Raw genomic sequence first — 16,566 nt, 5'->3', positions numbered from 1 at the left:
CAATACTTGGATGTATTTGTGCAGCAAAGCTGAGCCCTTCCTCTCAGGAAACCCAGGGAACAGCGTGATAGATCAATTGATTTGTCAAGCCCCAGCAGACAGAAACAATTTCCTTGGCTAGACTTGGTTAATGCAGATGGCCGGGTCCTTCACCCTTAGTACACCTCAGCCTGGCCACGGATAATGTTTCTGGGAGGATGTCACAGTCTCCCTGGAAAGCTCTGGGCTCTTCCTCTAGGCATTTGAAAGAGAAGATAGCAGCACCAGCCTGAGAAAACCATTAGCGTAACTTGGGTGTGCCTGGGAGAACAGATTAGGTTGTAAGGTGCCTGCTGGTAGTCCCATTGAAATCTGATCCTGCCTTCCGTTCCTGTGGTGTCAACCACCAGCACATCTGAGGCTCAAGGTGGAGAGAAGACAAAGAACATACCAGCCAAATGCCAGTTCTTTATACTTGCAGCACTGACTTCTAGCCTCTGATAAACTGAGATTGTGTTGTCAAGAAGCACATGACTTTGGTACCTTAGCAGATTCTCTCCTTACTGATTTTACTGCTTTGAAGGCAGGGAGGAGAAGAGGAGAGCCTCCCACCCATCCTCTACAGATACTCATATCATTCTTCACATTAAATGCTCCAACCATCTCTAGTCCCGTGCAGGTGCGCATGGGGTGGGGAAGGGCTGAGAACTCTGTTACAAGCATTCTGAAAACCACAGTAGGGTTGGAGTTCCCTGCTTCCGCACAGCCATTTGCCCTCCATCTCTTTAGTTCCTGGAGTACCTTCCCTACTTCTTCATTGGCTAGTGTTCATCAAATCCATTTCCTCTTTTTCCTGGCTACACAGGTAAGACCACATTTCCCAGCCTCTCTTGCTGTAAGTTGTAGCCATGCGACTGGGTTCTAGCCAATAGAATGAGAGCAGAAGTCATCAGTGTCACTTCTAGGCCTGAGCCAACAGACCTCTTTCCCTTGTGCAGACTGATGCAGAGGACCACAGCACCAGGAGAGCTGAGTGATAAAGGTGGTTGGGCCACAATGAAGAAGTGATCCTGGTCCTTTCATCTCCACTTGAAGGATACCCACCCTTTAATCATCAGGAATTTCCATTCTGGAAAGGGAGAGATGAACTCTTATTATATCTAGGGTTACCTATCTATAGGGTTACCTATACATCTAGCAGCCAGGGTTACCATAACCAATAACAACTGACTTCCAATAATAGCGTTCATCCTCCTGGGGACTTAGCCATAGACATTAACTGTTCAGATGTCCTCCAGCCATCTGGAGACTCCCTGATCTTTGATATTTCATTTTAAAGGCTGAAATTCCTTCATACTTTAGGGGGAAATCATGGCTCTCCTCTTCCCACCTCCATCCCTACCAGCATCTCCTGGGGTTCCTGAAAGACTTACTTTTCTCCTGATCACATCTTGCTCTGACATCACACAGGTGAGCAAGGACATGATGGGGTTCTTTGGTCTTTCATGTTTCTTAGAGCACCATTGTCTTCCTTCTGCATTCAAAACAAGTTCTGGTTTGAGTGGAAGCCATGGAAATTGTTGGCTTGTTCTCTCTTTGAGTCCTGCTGAAGTCCCATGCACCAGGGTCCACTGAAATTCTGTACCAATGGGGGTATTGCAAACACTGACTCTGAATGGGGAGGCAGAGAACAGTGGATGTGTTACTACACCTGTCTCCTGTGCTCGGGCACAGGCTCTATTGTCCTATCAGACTAACAAAACAGAGATTCACAGATAAGATATTAACCGTTTTAAGAGGATGAAAGCAGAGCATTAAATCTCAAAAGGGATTCTTTGCTCCTGGGCCCTTATGTGACTGCACAGTTCACGAGCCTCTGAGTCTAACTCTGGAGAAGTACACCCCTTTTGTCCTTCCTCTTTCTGGCTGGCAGAGCAGGTGTGTGAGGCCGGGGGAAGAAGGGACAGATCAGAGGGGAACAGATGAAGACTGCATGATGTAAAACCTCTTTCTGATTCTTCCACTGGAATCATCTGCGATGATGTTTGTGAACTGGATTTTCCTTTGGGGAACGTAATTAAGTGTTGCATCATGCGTCAGGCCTCTTGTGGAACAAAAGTAGAGCCAAAAGATGGGGCATTGGTGTGCAGGTTACATGTGCAGATTTGGGGCTAGGGATGCGCACACAACAAACAACTTTGAATAATTGAACCCTGTTCTTTAACATCCTTTGCCTGACCTGCCACTGGGAACTTTTCTCTGGTGTGGACTCTCCCAAATCCTGCCTCCTGGCCTCTCTGGGTCCTCACTCTCTCCATTAACCCCCTGCCCCCATTGCCTTTGGAAGTGCAAAATGTTTTCTACTTTATTTGCAGGGCAGTTATTTCCACTTCTGATTGATCCTGATCTAATAGGCCAAATTATGCTACCAAGTTAATTGCTGAAGGAAATAAAAACAAAACGACAAGCAAAAACGTGGCTTATTTCCTTTAAGAATTTGGCTGCCAGTATTTACATAATTATTTTTCTCCCAAATACTCTAGTAACAGACTTTCTTGACATGGTTTTAAAACCCTCAGAAATCCATCTCTGCCTCCCTAGGTGAGTGTGGAGACTCTTCTTCTGGTCTCCTATAAAATCTTGTGCATATCATACATATACCTACATATACATATAGTCAAAAATCAACAAAGCCAGACGTTAAAATGCTAAAATAGATTTTATTCAGCAACTATTGATAGCTGAGAAAGAGCTGAGCTCCCTTCCAATTTGTGCAGTGGTGACTGGGCATGTCAAAGGGGAATGAGGGAATCGGGAGAGGGGTGGTCAGGGATGTGAAAAATTACAACAGGTTGGTCAGTTAAATTCATCAAGTCAGCTGTGTTTGCTGGCTGGTAATTGAGGCTGACAAATGAGGATTCTGTCCTCCCACAGAAACTGGGGGACAGAGGCCCTATTCTTCCTGATGATTACATTCCAGAGAAATTGCTTTCAGGTCCTTGAGAAAGATGCCACTGCCACATATTGTCAATTGTAAGCCCTTTGTAGTAAATTGTTAAGCAAGGCATCTCATGTGTACAGTCTGCTCAGCCGCATAAGAAAGGGCCCTGGGCCTGGAACAGTCCTTACCGGGAGATAAGGGGCCCACACAGTCCGCACTGGGCTTGTCACCTTGTGTGGGAATATCTTTCCTTGTTTCAGGTGTAATGTGCTCCTTCTGCGTCAGCATGTGTCAGCCATCCTCAGGCACACCTTCAGCCTTCAGTATTTCCAGCTCTAGGGGAAGAGTGGAGGCCCTTCCACCGCAGCAAAAGATAGGTGAGCACAGCCCCATTGCCTCGTGTCAACTGTTGGGGACCTCCACTAGCCATGGAGTCCAACACACATTATTGGAGCTGATCTAGCTCTGTCTCTGCTCTTTCTATGTGAGTAAATCATTGTTTCATCCAGTGCTTGACCGTGTTGGCAGCCCTGAACTTTCTCAAAAAAGCAGTGAGAACTGGGTCATCTTAGGGACATGGCCTTATGTTACTAGAAGCCCTGCCAGAGTTTGGTCATCTTAGTGTAGGAAGAGGTTTGGATGGAGTAGTGATGTGACAAAAAGTAGTTCTGCAGCTCTTAACATAGGCATAGACATATTCATACACAAACACACATACACGTACACAAACGCACACATACACATACATATGCACAAACACAAACACATATACATTCACATACACACATACATATACACAAACACAAACACATGTACATATGCACATGCATAAACAAACACAAACACATACACATATACATACACAAACATATACACATACACAAGCACATACACATACACAAACACATACACATACATATGCACATATACATATATATATCACACACATGTAATCTTTTTCAATGAACTTTCAAAGATACTCATCCCTCAGGCATAAGGCAACTCTGCCCAGAGGAAGTCCAATTTTACAGGTCATGCTCTAACCCTAAAGGACAACAGGAAAAAAATCCAGATCCAGTACAAAATATGGTCTCCTCTGAAGGGCTGCTACGGCCATTCCGTCTCACAGCTGTTTCTTCTTCCTCACCGAGCTGCCAGGACTCTCAGGTTTTGAGTGAGATGATTCATCATAACAAGTACACTAGCCCTCGTGTTCCTTTTTTTTCCTCCAGTGATTTGATTTCCTACTTTTATTTCTTCAACTATGTTGTTTATATGTCCCTGGATACGAGGATGGTCGAGGCAGGAAAAGAAACTAACAAATATGTGGCACAAGCTTAGGTTTTTGCCTCAAACTTTACTGTGGCTTGTATCTGTTACGGGTGTGGAGAGCTAGAAGCTAATTTGGGAAGAATTCATGGTGTGCGTCTTCAGTGAGCATGTCCTTCATACAAGGCACAGCTGTCAAAGCAGTCCAGAGGAGGAGGGGGGTGTCTTAGTTTTCTATTGCTATATAACAAACTACCACAAATTTAGCTGCTTAAAACAACATACATTTATTATTTCAGTTTCCAAGTGGAATCCAAGCACATCCTACCTAGGTGCTCTGCTTGTGGTCTCCTAGGGCTACAATCCAGGTGGGTATCATTTGGGGTACAGTCCTTACTGGAGGCTCTGGAGGAAACCCTCTTCCAAGTTCACTCAGATTGTTAGCGGAGGTTACCTTATAGATGTAGGATTGGAGGCACTGGCTTTTTGCCAGTTGTCAGCTGGAGGCTACCTGTAGTCTTTGCCACCTAGACCTCCCCTCCCCCCATATGGCCTCTTACTTCAACAAGCCAGAAGGAACATCTCTAGGGTGAGTCTATTTAGCATGACAACATCTTAGGTAATCATAGGAATGATATCCCATCACCTTTTATACTCTGTGGGTCAGAAGCAAGTCACAGCTTGAGTCCACACTTGAGGAGAAGGATTCCACAAAGGGGTAATGTTGGGAGTCAAGGATTATGGGAGAACACATTAGATTCTGTTACCATAGGAAGATATAATATACATATTATCAATTATAGCTTCTGGCCTCAAGGAGCTTATGACAGAATTTAGCAAAAAAAAAAAAAAGATGTATAAATATGTACTAATACATCAAATAGAAATATTAAGATCCATCGGCAACAGAAATCACATCAGCTTACAAGATCATGAAAATTTTCTGAAGGGCTGCCACCGGGGCTCACGTCTGTAAGTAGAAGACATTTTGTGGGAATGGAGTCTGCAAAGATGGGCAGGGACCAGATTTTGTTGGGTGCTAAGTGCCAGGATTTTGCAGTCTATCACACAAGCCTATACTTCCACACATAGGGTAAGTGGTGCTGTGCTGGGAGTTGATATTCAAACCAGGTAAGCAAGGCCCTTCATGGAGCATTGGTTTTACTAGAATACTTCCTGGGGAGGAAAACACATTAGTTTTTATATTAGGGTAAGTGTCCTGGAGTAGGATGCAGAATTGAAATTTATTTTTCTTAAGATTGGAGACTCCAAATCATTTTTCCTCTGGCTCTGGTGGAAATTATCGAGAAGGAGCAGCCCTGAGTAGCTGCTGGCCAGAGCAGCCACCAGATATGGAGGTGCAGGGCAAGAGGAGCCAGACACGCATGCCCCTGGAGGATGGGAGACAGATGAAGGGCCCTCAAACAAGGAGACTTTTCCTTGACCAGGTCTTCCCAGCCTAATCCATGCTGTTTCCTACGAGTGTGAGAAAGAGAAACAAGTTTAAAACTGACAGCAGAAATCTTTAGGGGGTTAGGCATGTTGGCACTTTTTCCTCCCAGGGTTAAGGCTACTTCAGCAGAGTTTTGCAGCTGGGGGGGGGGGGGGGAAGGGAACAGTCTACCTATCTTGGACTCTCCCTCGCAATTGCGAAGAGGCAAGCGCTGAAGATTTAGACCGGGGCTGGCAGACCAAATCCATGGTGAGCCAGGCAATGGTGTTTGCATATTTAAATGATTGGGGAAAAAGATAAAAAGAAGAATAAGATTTCCTGACACAGGAAAGCCATATGAAATTCAAATTTCGGTGTTTATAAATGTAGTTGAATTGAAACACAACCTATTCACTCCCTTATGTATTGGCTATGGCTGCTTTCACAGTTCAACGGCAGAGCTGAGAAACTACAACAGAGGACAGTGGCCTACAAAGCCTAAAACATTTACTATCTGGCCCTTTACAGAAAATGCTCACCTTGCTTAGAACCTTCACAAGAAGGGAGGCTCCAGTGGACGCTAACCTTTTCCCATTTGACTCCATATCCTCTGCTCGGTCTTCTGCAGTGATGTCTGTCTACATGCAAGCTTCCCAAACTGCTCTATGAAATGGTAATAGGTGTTCTACGGAGCAGAAAAAGTTCTGTAGTAAATCAAATCCTGGGTTTTAAAAAAAGGATAAAATGATTTTGTTACTGGAAATGTTTTCAGCTCTTTAAATATACTTTGTGGTAATCCAAATTGAGGAGATAAATTTTAGCATTTCCCAAAGTTATTACCTCACTCAATGATTTCTTTTAAGGAATATCTATTATTATCTCCAAGTGTTCCATACAACACAGGTTCATCAATACTACTCCATACCTTTATCACATATCAAGAAATTATGTTCCAATTTGAAGCAAATCTCTCTTCTTAGTGCAGTCCCCCTTGATCTTCCATTCCCCTCTTCGGACATATAAATTTACTGGGACGATTGTGCATATCACCCCTTCCCTCACTAGAGGCATGCTTACTCTTTTACTGTGCCCCCCCCCCAATCTGTGATCTCATTCTCTCCCCTCCCCACAAATCTCCCCTTCACGGACATGGGAAGGCAGCAGTTTTCAAGCTGCAAGTTATAATCCATCAAGGGGTCATGAAATTGATTTAGAGGGTCAGTGACCAGCATTTAAAAGCCAGTAAAATAAAAGAGGATATAAAATATCAGAGTGCATCACAATAGTACTTGGTGAAATTTTTGCATGGGTTATGGGTCACAGCATAAAATATATTTCTTACTTTGGGCCATTGTTAAAAGTGTTTAAAAGCCATTGTGCTAAGGTGCTAACCAAATATAAGAACACAGCAAAGTCTTGTAGCTAACATTTGATTAGCAAAACTGTTGTATCTGTCCCACTATTAATTCTTCTCATGCGTTTCCACCCCAGGGTATCCATTTTAAATTGCAAACATAAGGACCCAAGGACTGCGTCTTTTGATTAACCTCTATAGCTTCTACCCCTGACTGACTGTGGGACTCACTTCCCTACGGAGGCTGCATAAATATTTGATGTCGATAATGAAATGAAATTAAAAGCTAATAGGATAAGCTCTCCAGTTTCTACTGCCACTGTCTGTTAAAGGATGGGAAATAGCCCTCTATGTCCCGTCCACTTCTGTATGGCCTTCCAGACCCCTCGCTACACACAACCTAAGATGACCCAAGGGGCACTTCTTCTCCCTTCTTCAACAGAAAGTGCACACCTGTGGCTCCAGCCTCTTCCCCAACTGCAATCTTCCCATGTTTCCCCTCTTGCCAGCCTCTGCACTAGCCACCATCCAGGCACCCTCGTGTGTCTACACTCACTGTCACTCCCTCTGCCTCGCAGTTTCTCCCTCCACACTTTCTGCATGCTGAAATCCCTCTTACTTGTGAAAGTCCATGTTGCATAGATGTCTGTGTAGCCTGAACACATGGAGCTACTTGCATTATTTTTCATGGCCCCATAGGACCTTATTCAAGCAGCTGTACAGAAACAATGACCCCGAGCTGTAAGTTTTGATGTGTCTATGGTCTCCTCTTGCCCATTGGCTTCTCTAGGGCAGGGGCTGTGTTTTATTTCTCTCTGAATGTTCCATGCCTGGAATGGTGTGCCTCAAAGTAGGTGCTGGTAGTGTTTTAAGTATAAATGAAAAAGAAGAGGTAGTATGAAGTATCAGAGGGATGCAAAGTTTTCTTATGGGATACACCACATTCCTTTCTCCCCCAAACTCCAGCCCCTCTCCAGCACCCAGGACAGAGCTGCCTGGCAGGCTGCGGAATCTTTAGATCTGTTAGTGCGACCGAGAGAAGATGCACACATGCATTCCAAGGATCTCGGGCACAGAACTGATGCGGAGCCTCTTCTGCATGGACTAACTCTCCAGAGATTTCCTGTCAGGCCATTCTGCATGCAAGGAAGAAGTTTTAAATGCTCATAGAACTCTAATGTGACCACGAGCTAGTACGCCTTGTCGTGGATGATTAATGACTTGTAGAATGAGCCCAAATGCGAGCTTTATAATAGCTGTGGATATGGAGGACTGCAGAATTAAGAAGTTTTGTTTTGAACCTCTTGCAAGCTTTTCCGTTTAGATCCCACTCTTATACACCCTCCTTCCACCCCACACCCACCTTGTGTTTGTTTTCCCCCCAGAACTACAAGACCGTTTCTCTCACCCCGAGCCCACCGCGATGACCTGACCTGCAGTGCCCCAAACTTGTCTGTGTGGCAACAGTGTTTGATGCCACCGTCCATCAGAGCAGTGCCTTCTCTAGGGACTAATTCACCAGAGGCTGCAAGATCGTCCGCAGGATGTGCCTCACTGGAGTCAAAGAAGTTGCTGAAAATTGAAAACAGGTGAGCCATGGGTTAGATTCCACCAGGAAATCCATGCACAACTCTAGGAACATTTACCTTTAGCCACATAAACCCCAGAATAGAGAAGGAAAGTAAATAAGGCCCCTAGGCAAGTTCTGGCCCTCAACCAGATGTAAAGGGAAAGTGATCTGCGGGATTCTTCATTCTCCTTGGGATTGTGGCTTCTCAAGAAGCAGAACTGAGATTATTAAATTTAGTCGTGAGGTTGCTGGCACCAGGCAAGAGATCAAGTAGCACCAAAGAGGAGCAGACCACACTTGATGGAGGCTGATGATGAATTCCTCTTTAACTAAATTTGACCCAGTGGGCAATCCACGGTGTACACAGACCATATTCAGCTGTGGGGCCCCAAAGGCCACTGAACACCTGAGTGTCACAGACACTGAGGCAACAACTCATCTCATCTCATTCGGCAACAGAAATGCTCATCTCATTCCTTCCAGGCACGCTTGCACCTAGTGACCCTCCCCCACATCAAGACACCGCTGTCTGTCTCCCCGCCATCCCCCCCCACCACAACCCTGAGGAACTGGAGTCTCGTCCTCATAACCTCCGTCCCTCTTACTTGCCTCAAAACCTCAAGACTTCCCTCCCTAGATATCTTTAAATTTTCCTTACCTTTAAGAGAAGAGCATGAGTCAGGGAGGGGAAGAGAGAGAGACACACAGGATCTGAAGCAGACTCTGAGCTCTCATAAGAGAACCTGATTCTGGAAACAAACTCACAAACTGCGAGATCGTGAGCTGAGCCGAAGTCCCTTACTTAGCCCACTGAGCCTCCCAGGCACCCACATTCCCTATGTATTTTTAAATTCCTTCCTCTTCCATAGAACCTCCCGGGTCCTTTGAGTGATCAACCAGCCTTGGGTGACCTGGCCCGTGCCTAGCTCTCCAGCCTCAGCCCTCTCTGACACCCTCCGGCTTGACATCTCGTTCTTGGGGCCCTGCCTACAGCCCTGCAGCGGGAAACGTAAGCAGAGGCAAGTGGCAAACAGGACAGAATCTGTAGCATATATAAAAGTCCGACAGTTTTCATGCATATGACATATATAAACAGTTACTATGGATCAGTAAGCAAATCATGAGCTGTCCACAAAGAAAAATCTATATATAAACAGCCATCCGAAAACAGAAAAATACATGTAGGGAGAATAAACATAAGGTATAAAAGCCCAACCACCATAGTAACAAAAGAAACACAAATTAAAAGGGCAATGAATATTTTCTGCCTTTGTAGGTGAAGTAAGGGGTGAATTAAGACCTCTCCTATGCGGCTGATGAAGTGCAGATTAGCAAAGATTCCTCATGGGAAACTTTATTGCGTGAAAAAAGTCTTTTAAAATGTGTAAAACAGTGACTAAGCAATTCCACTGGTACAAATTTATCCTGAGGAAATAATTAGTAGATTGAGAATTTTTTTCACTTTGGGGATGTATAACACAGTGTGGTTTCTAATGGAGAATACATAGAAATAATCCAAAGTGCCAACAATTGGGTACTTTTAAAGTAAATTCCATACAATACACTACACGCATCTATTTAAAAGGGAAGTATGGAAGTATAACTGTTGACATGAGACAGATGTTTGTTCATAAATTTTTAAGAGAAAAAAGTTTATAAAAATATGACACTATTTTTTATTTCAAAAAAGGTATATGTATGAAATGACAGGGAGAGTATACACCAAACCATAAACACTGGTTATACCTAGAATAGACTTGCTGGTGAAGAAATTTGGGGGAAGCCTTTCTACATTTTTCCATCTTTGAACAATAATACTGATTTATTGGTATAATAAAAAGTGGTTTAAAAATAACTCAAATAAAATTGCCGAACTTAGAGTTATTTATTATTGAAGGAATAGACTTGAGCAACTTAATTTTTAAAATAAAGCCAGCCATTTACTTCAATCCAGAAGACATTTATCCATCTAAGAGCCAGGCGTGGTTGTGTGTTGGTGTAGGGAACACTGGTAATTCACACAGTCGCTTAAATAAACCTTGTTAAATTACAAATTATGAAAATTTGTTTGATTTATGAGTCTTGACTATCATGCCCAAGCTGTTTTAGTGATGAAGCTAGGTGATACAAAGAAAATGCATTTAAAACTTAAATGACACAGTTACATGGGTATACACATGTCAACGCTAATTGAACTACACATTTAAGATTGGCCCATTTTGCATTAGGCAATCATACTTCAAAAATGTGAAGGCAGAAAAATAAAAACATTCATAAAAATGACATAAAATATTTCACATTTTTCATCTTGAGCTTTTAATGGGTCTGTAATGTTGAATCAATTAGAAGCCAGAACACAAGAGTACTTCCACTTTTGACTGATGGATGGAGTAGTTGGTGTCAAACAAGTCTCCCACTGAAAGCAACTATGGAAGCTGGATAAAATAACAACTATTAGAAGTCATCAGGGAAAAAACAAGGATGCCATGCTTCCTTATCAAGGCCTAATTCTCACACTATGAAAATCCTATAGAGAAGGGAATGCATTGACATGAGCTGGACATTCTGTGCTCTTGAGGTATTTTCTGTCCCGTATGTTGTGTTTGCGTGGAGCTCAATACTGAAAAACAAAGAAGAAAGAAATTTTTGAGAAGGTAAAAATCTAAGCAGAAACTTTGATTTCTGGAAATGCTAGAGATAAAAAAGAAAAAAAATGAGTTGAGAACACACAAAGAAAGAAGGGGCCCTGATAAAACTCTAAGTTTTTGTTGAATTTCTTAAAAGACACAACTTATAAGTAGGGGAAACCAGAAATAGATCTGATGCCACTAAACACAGATGATGTGCCAATACTTTGTCTGCCTTCCAGAGGTAAGCAACATCTTTCAGAAGAAAATAACATCATCTGGAGCTTCTGCTATTTTTCATACATTTTGATATTCAATAAAAAATTGATATGAATAATAGGAAATAGAAAGAAATCATTGAAGATTAAAGACAAAAGTCCCAGAAGATAGACTGTCACCCAGAATCACATAGATGTTTGAGTTATCAAATACAAACTTAAAGATAACTATGATATATACCAAAAAAAAAAAAACTATTGGAAAATGAAGAATTTTATCAGATAATTGGAATCTATGAAAAAAAATCAAATGGAAATCCCAGAACTAAAAAATGTAGTAAATGATATTAAGTATTCAACAGATGGGTTTAGCAGCATGTTAGACATGGAAGAACAATGAACTAGTTTAACAGAAAGTTGGCCAACAGAAAATATCTGGAGTGAACCACAAGGAGAAAACAATGGAGGGGGAAAAAAGATGGAAAATAAGAATACAGAAAAGAGTGAAGACACTCAGGGAGTGTATAATTGATGTTCAAAAATGGATAATCCATCGACAGATGAATGGATAAAGATGTGAGATATATATATATATATATATATATATATATGATGAAATATTACCCAGCAATCAAAAAGAATGAAATCTTGCCATTGGCAACTACATGTATGAAACTAGAGAGTATTATGCTAAGCAAAATTAGCCAGTCAGAGAAAGACAAATATTTTATGACTTCCCTCATATGTGGAATGTAAGATACAAAACAGATGAACATAAGGGAAGAGAAACAAAAATAATATAAAAGCAGGGAGGGGGACAAAACATAAGAGATTCTTAAATACAGAGAACAAACTGAGGGTTGCTGGAGGGATTATGGGTGGGAGGATGGGCTACATGGGTAAGAGGCATTAAGGAAGACACTTGTTTGGATGAGCACTGGGTGTTATACATAAGGATTGAGTCACTGGAATCTACTGAAATCATTATTGCACTATATGATAACTAACTTGGATGTAAGTAAATTAATTAATTAATTTAATTAAAATGAATAAATAAGATTGGTAAAGTAAAAAAAATGGACAAAAAGAATGAGAATAAGACAGACATAATATTTGAAGGGATTGGCAAAGAAATTTCCAAAACTGAATTTCTTTAAAAAAAAAAAAAAAAAAAAAAAAAAAAAAAACAAGAAGAGGCTAGATTCAAGAAACACAGCAAGCCCTAAGTATTAGGATAAATACAAAGGAAACCACATCTAGGCACAAGTAACTAATTGTTTAACACCAGAGACAAGGCAAAGATCCCGAAAGCAGTCAGAGAAAAAAAGATACATTTTCTACAGTAAGTCTTAAGTATATTTTTTAACAGAAATTACGGAATACAAAAAATAAAACAACGACAACAAAAAAGAGTAAACATCACATCTGCCAGGGAAATACTGAAAGCTTTCCCCTGAGATTGGGAATAAGAAAAGAATATCTGCTTTCACTACTTTCATTTATCATTGAACTGGAAGTCCTAGCCAATACAAAAAAGCAAAAAGAAAAATTTAGAAATAGGAAGACTTGGAAGAAAAATGGAAAGGTGTCACTATTCACAGATGACATGACTGTATACCTTACTCCCAGAGAGTCTAGAGAAATGAAGAGATGGAAACAAATCCAGGATTGAGGGGCAAGGCAGACAGGCTAGGAGTCCATTTGCCACAAATAATTTGTAATGTGGATTAGCCACAAGGCTGATGATTCTGAGTCCTTTTTGAGCAATTAGACTTTGCTGACTGTGACATTAGCTCAGGAACTTTTGAAGATCCCCTAGGAAGGACACTATTAGCAATGTTTTAAAGCCATAAGGCAGCTCCCTGTGTATAACCATCCCCAACCTCTCAGCCATTCAGAGTCCAGGCCACTGTCACCTCAGTGAACCCAAGAGGAAATAGATGAGCTACTAACACCGTTGGAGCATGGGCCCATGTAAAGAAAGTACTTTAAGCCCTTTCTGGAGTTGATGTTCTTGAACGTCTGATTTACACTCAGACCATACCGAGAGTTTTGGTTGCTCACTGAAAGGAGTAAAGTGGCTTGTGAACAATATCTGAACATCCATGCCTCCTCTGAGTGTACGTGCATATGAAGAAAAGTGAAACCCAGTTTCTTCACTGCCCAATAAAGATAAGTTGAATGCATTCCATTGTTGAGCTTCATTTTGTTTCCATGGCTAGCAAATCCTTTGAGATAAATGTATTGTCTCCTAACGATCAGAACTGGGTAGTTTTTGCATCTCCAGAATTGGGAAGTTCTTCTTCCTAATACAGTACCTGTATATGTGGGTATGGTGAATATGTTCCAAGTAAGCCTAACTTAAAAGATTGACCCACTACTGTTCTTAGTAGAGAATTTTATTAGTAATGTTGATCATTCCCATCTTAGACATATAGCACATGCTGCACTCAGAAGGGTTAGGATTAACAGCACAATAGCAATGCTTGAGCTGAAGTCTAGACTGACTCTGAACTCAGAGTAATGACTGCAATGACTTGTGAATAAAGAGAGGGCCAAGATAAGTGTGTGTAATGTCTCACTCATATTCCTTTTATTCACGATCAAAAGGGACCTACTGCATCTAAAAGCCACAGGTAAGCCAAGTATGGACAGTGTTGGTGCATGGCTTGGTATGTGGGCAGTGGGTGATTCCTAGAAACAGTGTGTTTATTTCACTTTTTTTTTAATCTTAATGTGTAATATGGATATAGTGAAGTCCATAAATCTGGACTTAAATTTTTACAAAGTGAGTACCACGTACTTACTATCCAGATAGAGAACATTTGCATTCCAGAAGCTTCCCTTATGACACAAACTCTGTATTCATTAAACAATTCCTCATTCTCCCTAACCCATCATTCTGCTTTCTTTCTCTATGAATTTGACTACTCTAGGTACCTCTATAAGTGGACTCATACAGTATTTGTCCTTTTGTGACTGGCTTATTTCACTTATAATAATGTCTTCATTATGAACATGGGAGTGCAAATAACTTTTTGAGACCCTACTTTAAATCCTTTTGGGTAATATATACTGTGAAGTCAAACTGCTGGATCATATGGTAATTCTGTTTTTAATTTGTTGAGGAGCTGCCATGCTATTTTCCACAGTGGTTTCACCATTTTACTTTCCCCCCAACAGTGCACAAGAGTTCCAATTTCTCCACACCTTTGGCAACACTTGGTTTTTTCCTTTTTTTAAAAAAATAATAATTATCCTAGTGGGTTTGAGGTGGTATTTCATTGTGGTTCTGCTGAACTTCTTGACCAGCGCACGCACTATAAGATCCAGCCCCAAGAAACAGCCTGCCATGCCGGCATCCTGGCCAGGCCTCCTGAGGAAGAGTCTCAAAAGAGAGGGAGAGAGGATAGTTCTTAGAACTCATAATTGGTTCCTGAAATGGCCATTTGTTGAGCTTAATTGGGTGTTAAGTCTAAGACATACTATGTTTGTCATGCACACATGCACAGTTAAGGTGTAGACCTATGAGGGGGGAGTGATCAAATCGGATAATTTGCTGAGTGAGTGCCGAATTTCTGGAAGTGAGCACCATGGCCAGTTCTCCATTGCAAATAAAAGAAGTCATCTTGTGGGAGGTTATTCAGCTACAGAGCTATAGAGCTCTTTATGTTATACGTGCTGCCTGTCTGTACAACTGTGACAACGGGACAGAAAAATAGGGATAAAATGAAAACAGACCCTGCCAACAGCCAGACTAAAGTGGGGAGGCCTGAGAATGAAAACAGAAACTACACTTGTGAAACATAAGCTATCCTTACAAAACAGATCAATCATGACAGACCATTGGGGCTCAGTCTTCAAACACCAGCTCCTCCAGACTCTTGTGCACCGACATAAGACCGTGGAGAGACAGCCCTAATGGTAACTCTGCACAGACTTGTGTGTCCCAAAGATAAGACTGCTGGCTTTTCCAGACACTCCCTAGTTTACAAAATCTCATCAAATCCTGCCAAGACCTTCCTGTGACTAACTCCAGCCCCTAAAACCTTCTTAAGTACCCCTCCCTCTCTCCTTATCCTCCCTTCTGAGAGGCTCCTGAGCTTCTCGGGGTATGTATTCTCCATTGCTGCAAGATTAATAATACAAATAATTTTGTTGACTACAAGTGGACTCCGGTGGTCTTGGGCTGCAGGGCAATGCTGAAAGTCAGACTGTATACAATGCCTGAAGCCAGCTTTCTCTGATGCCACGATTCTGGAAAAGAGCAAAGCCACTCTCTCTGGCTACCTTTCACTTTCTCCCCACACTTATCTCCATCCTCATTCTCCAAACTCCTGGACACCTCAGGCCTTATACTTTTATTTATGAAAGCTTCTTATAAAAATGAATAATTTAGCATCATGAGAAACGTATCAGGCTGACCTAAGAATAAAGCAATCAAAATCACATTAAAATTATATCATGATTTTTCCCTAAGACTCACTAAGGAGCCATGAGAAAATCAGCCCATCAACCTCTTGTGAAATCCCGGTGTAGCGTTTAACAAATTTTCTGCCTTCGGATAACTACCCCACCATTAATTTTCTTTTCCCTTAGTGAAAGTTTCATTTCATTTCTTTAAAGTGACATCATGAAATAGTGAAATAAAATGTGCCAGGGGTCCTGGAGTCACACCCCCCATACCTTTACCTCTCAGCTTATGGTGGGCAGAGTGCTGACTCTGCTTTCCCACCATCCAGGGAAAGTGGGAGAGGGCTTTCCTCTGCCCAGCCCCCTCCCCTCCCTCGAGTCATTCTCCCTGCTCTCTAGAATTTGCTTAACCCAGTGGAGACAGAACCAGACCCTTCCTAGTGGCCTGGAGGGAAGAGCCTAGATCTCTTATTCATGCCTCACTCCTCCCATTCTACACACAACGTGGCTTTGGGAGCAGTTTTGCACACAACCTCCCTCTCTCCTAGCCAGAGTAGATGGATCTGGAAGAGGTAAATGAATCCCTTCATGAAGAATTTCACCCGAGGCAGAGAGAAACTGGGACTGCAACATATAAATTCAGGAGCTGTCAGTGGCCTTACAGGCTGGAAACTGGGGAAGATGGTCCAAAGCCAAAGGGAAGGATGAAATGGAGGCTAAGAGAAAAACAGTAAAGATACCCATGCAGATTCCTTATGGAGTG

At 42.0% G+C, this 16,566-nt stretch overlaps 1 long non-coding RNA gene across 1 annotated transcript; it reads left to right on the top strand.

The window, feature by feature from the left end:
- The first annotated feature begins 2,782 nt into the window (after positions 1 to 2,782).
- Positions 2,783 to 10,599, top strand: LOC122486459. Its single transcript, XR_006298165.1, has 4 exons — positions 2,783 to 3,297; positions 4,489 to 4,557; positions 8,361 to 8,564; positions 9,415 to 10,599. It is a non-coding gene; the product is annotated as an uncharacterized LOC122486459 (long non-coding RNA).
- Positions 10,600 to 16,566: the final 5,967 nt, after the last annotated feature.

Source organism: Prionailurus bengalensis, chromosome A2 (genome assembly GCF_016509475.1).
Source record: "Prionailurus bengalensis isolate Pbe53 chromosome A2, Fcat_Pben_1.1_paternal_pri, whole genome shotgun sequence".
Lineage (NCBI taxonomy): Eukaryota > Metazoa > Chordata > Mammalia > Carnivora > Felidae > Prionailurus > Prionailurus bengalensis.
This window is presented reverse-complemented; position numbering and strand designations above follow the sequence as displayed.